This window comes from Prunus dulcis, chromosome 4, assembly GCF_902201215.1.
Source record: "Prunus dulcis chromosome 4, ALMONDv2, whole genome shotgun sequence".
Classification (NCBI taxonomy): domain Eukaryota; kingdom Viridiplantae; phylum Streptophyta; class Magnoliopsida; order Rosales; family Rosaceae; genus Prunus; species Prunus dulcis.
This window is the reverse complement of record NC_047653.1, coordinates 12,454,337-12,460,557: the sequence shown is the minus strand read 5'-3', so window position 1 is coordinate 12,460,557 and position 6,221 is coordinate 12,454,337. Positions and strand designations below refer to the sequence as shown.

Below are 6,221 nucleotides of genomic sequence, written 5' to 3'. Positions count from 1 at the left end.
TATAAAAATTCATCCAACCTTTGAACTGCTTCCGTAAAGATCTCGAGTTCTTCAAATGTACCGAATGCATCGTACATATCATCCATTACTGTTATCAGGGCAACCACTTTTGTGAGAATGTTTCTTCCAACGAGGTATTGAGGCTCAAAATAGACCCGCACAACCCAGAAGTATAACTCCACAATTCTGTCTCTTGCAAAAGGCAGCTTCCTTTTGAAGTCTACTTCTTTCCACCGCCTAATTCATTGCTAATATTAGTTAATGAATTACTAACTTAATTACATGTGCTAATCTCTCAAAATTAAAAGATAACCTACCTAATAATCTCACTGAGCTCCTGTTTGTGGAAAGACTGAACAAGATTGAAATCTGACTTGACAAGTTTTAATAGAGCTTCATTATGTGAAGCTCCATCTTGGTAGATGGACATGAACCGACGGGCGCATAACCTCTCTAGGCTCTTTCGGAGCGGTCTCTCTAGGGCTTGAGCTTTTTGTTCTGCCAGTTGATAGCTTACATGGGTTGTTGCCGACTCCAGATGTTTTGTCGTGAAAACAAGAGCCTTTTCTAGTATATCTTCTCCATGCACCCTCAGATGTGTTGCTTCATAAAAGCTTAGCATTCCCGGCACATCAGCGATTAGGCTTTCCTTGAAGCCTCCATTTTTACTATCTTTGAACTTGTTGAATATTCCTGCTCGATTGTAGCAAATGGACACATAACACATAAATATTAAGAAATAATTTTGGCCAAATTCAATCTCGTTAGATTAATTTCTCTAATAACTTACTACATGAAGCATTATGTCCATGTTGTCTTAGTAGCCGAAAACCAAGGGAAACATTGTATAGGTCACCATCACCATCATCATCATGGAAATGATTTGCAGCATATATATATGTTCCAGTGCTTCTTCTATTTCCTTTGTTGGATTGCATCAATTAGCTTCATCTGATTTGAAAAATCATTTCGACTGGTTGTGAACACTTCCCTCCTCACTGCTAGTTTTAGTCCATCAACTTCGTCTTCCTTATGGGCATAATTTATCTGTACGTTAAATGGGCAAAATACATGTCAAATTTCTTTTGGAACAAAAAAAAAAAAAAAACATGCATTTAGTTATTGAAACAGTGTGTAGGATATATAAATTACAATGTCTTCAGAATCAAAATTGATAAACTGATCCCCCCAAATGCTCGGTTGGTAGTTTGCTGTCCGTCGAACAATTTGATCAGGCTTAGGATTTTTTGATTGAGATGCTGAACCAGCTTCTTGCGACATGATTTGTACTGGTGTAAAAGAATTTCAGATCTTTTGCTTTGCAAATATGGAAACATTGTTTATGTACTATTTATAGGGAAGGGATCGTATGTTTAAGGTTCTCCCTTATCTCTTATCCGCGGGGCCGGCCAATTAGGAAGATATGGTCTTTATGTGCCCTTGCTCTTGTGGGACATCTTTTGTAATCTAAACTGACTCTCGACCATTTGTTGGAAACAATCAGAATGTTGTATAATATAATAGAATATATTGTTAGAAAATTATAATATTTATATTTAATTTTTTAATAATTGAATGGAAATTAAATTGTGGGACCTGTGACTTTAAGTACGTGACTTTTATGAATTGATATGTATTCATTGGGAATAGTCATGCTCTTAACCGAGGAAAAATAAAATATTATTTATTTTGTTTTTGAATAAAATAATAATACTTTATGTGAAAAATTGCAATATGAAAAGACACATTAGTTGATATTTTTCAGTCACATCTTTTCTGATTAGAGGCCTAGTTGCCTATAAATAGAGAAGGTTCTACAACATTTCATTCATCCAATTGTCATCCAACAATAGTAGTTTTTAGAGCATTCATAGCATTATATTTTCAGAAATATAGTGAGTTAGTAAGAGAGAATTCATATACAAGTTTGAGTTCGCTTTTCTTGGGGATTGTAGTGCTACTTCAACAAGAAGTCGATCGTTGTATCCTGAGAGACGTTTGTCAAGAAAATCCTAAAAGCACCTGTGAGGGGGCAATTTCGTCTTAAAGAGATAGAACTAAGTTCTAGACTCGATCATCTATAAAGTATTCTTAGCATCATGTAAGAATCTTCTCTCTTGAAACTGCTCTAATTTTTGTTCCAAATACAATTCTAGAGACGTGGTAGTGGTTGCAACTGAGGTGATCTATTTTTTTTTTTTTGGTTCAGTTAATGCTATAGATTATGTGCCGGTAAGACTTTGGCGTTTGAGGTATACAAGCTATTAGCTGAATGAAACACCTTGGCCTTTGGTTTCTTTCACTTTGTGGTTGCTGGAGGAGCCGACTATTGGTGGATATGTTTCTCTTTCAGTCTCCTTGATGTCGAACTAGACACTGTGTGTGGGACAAATGAAGAAGGTACCCGGTTTTCCAATTCTTTTGATGTGGCAAACGAAAGCACTATGTATGGTTATGTTGATTTCTCCTGGAAGATCACAAGGTTCTTAAACATTGAATCAGAAGCAGCATTAAGGAAGAATATGAAAATCGTAGATCAATTTGTTTATAAATTAATCAAAGACAAGATTGAAACAATTCATAATTCAGAAGATAAGCTACGAGCTGTGAGTTACCTTCTAGGTCATGTTTGTCCTGGATTGAATTAATTTCATGTTATTATTGATTAATATAATTGAATGAATGGCAGTTGAAGAAAGTAGACATTGTCTAAAGGTTTTTGGCATCGGAAGAGACTGATCCAAAGTACTTGCGAGACATATGGTCCTCAGCCTCATTGCAGCCGGAAAAGACACAACGGCTAGCAGTCTTACATGGTTTATTTACATGCTCTGCGAGCATCCTCATATACAAGAAAAGATTTCACAGGAAGTTAGAGAAGCAACAAATCTGAAAGATAATTCAAGCATTGATGAGCTTGTAGACAACCTTACTGATGAGGCCCTTGAGAAAATGCAATATCTCCTTGCAGTTTTGAATGAGACAACCAGGCTGTACCCTGCTTTTCCACTAGTAATTCTAATTCAAACACAATTGCAAGGCTAAGCTGATATAAACAACATTGTCTGCTGACCTTTCTGAATTTGAATCTTTACAATTACTTTTAACAAGTTTGTTTGATGCTATCATAGAATCAGGCCCGGCCCTGAGGCAGGGCGAGAAGGGCTACTGCCCTAGGCCCCATCTCAAGGGGGGGCCACAAAATATTTAATTTTTTATTATTTTTTTTAAAAGTTGCTTTTAAAATTGTTTTTAAATATGAGGTACAGTAGTATACTAGGTCTAGAGTATATATAAGAAGCTAACATCAAGATTTCTGAAGTTCCATCTTGCATTAATGGGTTCTCTTTGATTTTATTCAAACCAAATCTATGTTCAAATCCACTAGCGTTAAGAAATATGGCTTCATTTTTTTTATATTAATGATGATTGATGAGTTGATGTTCTTATTATAAATGTATCAAATGGACTATTTTTTGGGAAAAAAAAAAACGACAGTGGTTGACTTTGGAAGGAGTAATTTGTGGTTGATATAATTAACATATATTGTTCTACCCCTCTTTCTTCCTTTGGTGCATTCTACTACTTAAAATGTCATATTTTTCTTCCAATCTCTTTCAAAAAATTTTCGTTGGGTTCAATCATATTGCTTTATATATAAATTTTTTATACTTTTCCACAAGTAAAACGAATTTTTTTAAGGCCTAATTTTTGTTACTAGTTGTAAAAGGTCTACTCTATATACACACGTATAAATCAAAAGAAATATTTTTATTTATAAGTAGTTTTGCATTTATAGGGCCTTCTTTTTAACTTTGCCCTGGGCCACCAAAATCTCAAGGCCGGCCATGCGTAGAATGGGAAGGTTTGTCTTTCTGATGATACCTGGCTAAATGGATATTTAGTGTCAAAACAGGTGATGTGGTGGCATACCATGCTTATGGCATGGGCAGGATGAAATATATATATATATGGGGTGATGATGCAGAAGAATTTCGGCCAGAGAGATGGCTTGATGAAAATGGTCTTTTCCAACAAGAAAGCCCTTTCAAATTCACAGCCTTCAGTGTAAGAAATAAATTAATGTTGATATGATCAGTAACACATGCCACATTTTATTAAAACATGCACAAAGGATGAGCAGACTTATAAATTATGGGGAATTCTAAATAAATTTGTTGTTTTTAACAGGCGGGTCCAAGGATTTGTGTAGGTAAAGATGGAACAGTGGACTGTGGAGCTGTATATGAAAATCCTGCACCAGTCACACCAAATCCAAAATGTTGGTGCGAGTCCATGCTATGAGATTGGCATCAGCTATTCCATGCGACAAGAAATCTGACGGTATAATTATCAACTATAATAGGATCAGCCTCGGTGCTTTTCCCAGAAACAACTGTTGGCAGCTTTGCAATCTTCTAATAGGAATCAAAGTTCTGAACTTGCAAGATAACAAAATCAACCTGCCATATTGACACAGAAAAAATCCCATTAACAAGAGATTCTGAGGGGAAAATTTTCATATACCCAAACCTTGTGAAGCAGAAATTATCACCAAATCACAAACTCTCTTGTCTAAATGTTTTCTCGAGTAAATAAACATACAAAACAGAGACTTTTTTTTTTTTTTTTTTAAAAACATTTTTAACTCTTTAAGTGATTATTATTACGCCAGAAATCATACCTGGAATGTCTTTTATGCCATGGAATATTGCTTCTGCAGGTCATATGATCATATCTATACTAAGAATTCCGGCTTTCTTAATTCCTAACACTTTTTCAAAACACATGGCAATATGACCACCTACCCCTTGACAAAAATCCCTCAAAGAAGCAGGGAAAGGCCTCTAGTTTTCCAAAAGCACCACTACATGGGCGGAACCACACTAAGGGCTACAGTGGGCTGTAGCCTAGTGTGGTTTTTTCAGAAAAAAATAAATAAAACCTATATATTTAATTTATTTTCAATATTAGCCCAATCAGTGGCGCTGTACAGATTACCTTATTTCTATTTTCAACATTTAATTAAATGTAAAAAGTAAAATGACAAAGACATTTACTTAAGTTTACAATGTAAATAAGGAAGTATTCCCCGTTTGGATTCAAATAAAAATACTAGAAAATCAAATTCCCACAAAATCAAAATATATGAAAAATCGATTTTAATGCAAAATACGATTTAGGCTCAAAATGATGGCTCATTAAGTCAATATATACTTCATACTAAATTCCCATAAAATCAAGTTTTCTTATTTGATGTGTAAGGAATAAAAGCCGCCAAAAATTTTCTTGAGAAAAAGATTATTCCAAAAATCAATTTTTCATACTTAGTCAATATTTTTACATAAAACAACTTTTCATGTATGATATGAATGCATGAAGGAATCTAAGGTCAATCTAGGTAAAAAGCCTTAGATGTTCAATCCACTATGCTATTAAACCCTATTTGGTTTATATTAAAAATTAGTCTATGGAGCTATGAACTAGCTTGGTTTTACACATGGATAATCCACTATGGTGTTAAACTCTAAGTTCTTAGATATCATTTTACACATGGATAAATTTGTCTTTAACATTTTCAATATAAGATGAGTTAGAAAACAGGACATAGATGAAAATAGCAGCACTCGATACACATCAATCAATAATTGCTGATTAGAATTTAAAGGTTCTATTTTTTTTTCTTTTTGTCCTTTATGATATTTTCAAAAAATTTTAAAAATTGGTTACCGGTTATAAAAGTTATCAAGTTTTCACTTTTTGAAAATGCAATTGCATAAGGGTCATGCAATTATGCCTTTTCTGTTTCGCAATTGGCATATGATTAGATAGTGATTTATAATAGTTTGGATATGAGAGTACCATAACATTGTCAAAGGATCCTAAAACTTATAAGTTACAAGATTTAGGTAGCGATTTACAAGTTTTTGAACAAGGATTACAACATTAGGGTTCACCTAATCCATAATATTGTTGTAAACGAAGTTATCAAGTTTTCACTTTTTTAACAATGCAATTGCATAAGGGTCATGCAATTATGCCCTTCCTGTTTGGCAATTGGCATATAATTGGATAGTGATTTACAGTAGTTTGGATATGAGAGTACCATAACATTGTAAAAGGATCATAAAACTTATAAGTTACAAGATTTGAGTAGTGATTTACAAGTTTTTGAACAAGGATTACAACATTAGGGTTCACCTAATCCATAATGTTGTAAA

The 6,221-nt window shown here is 34.0% G+C and overlaps 2 pseudogenes; one reads left to right on the top strand and one right to left on the bottom strand.

The window, feature by feature from the left end:
* Positions 1–1,281, bottom strand: part of LOC117625383 — a 2,352-nt pseudogene extending 1,071 nt beyond the window's left edge.
* Positions 1,282–2,224: 943 nt separating this feature from the next.
* On the top strand, positions 2,225–4,305 carry LOC117625382 (annotated as a pseudogene).
* The last annotated feature ends 1,916 nt before the right edge of the window (positions 4,306–6,221 follow it).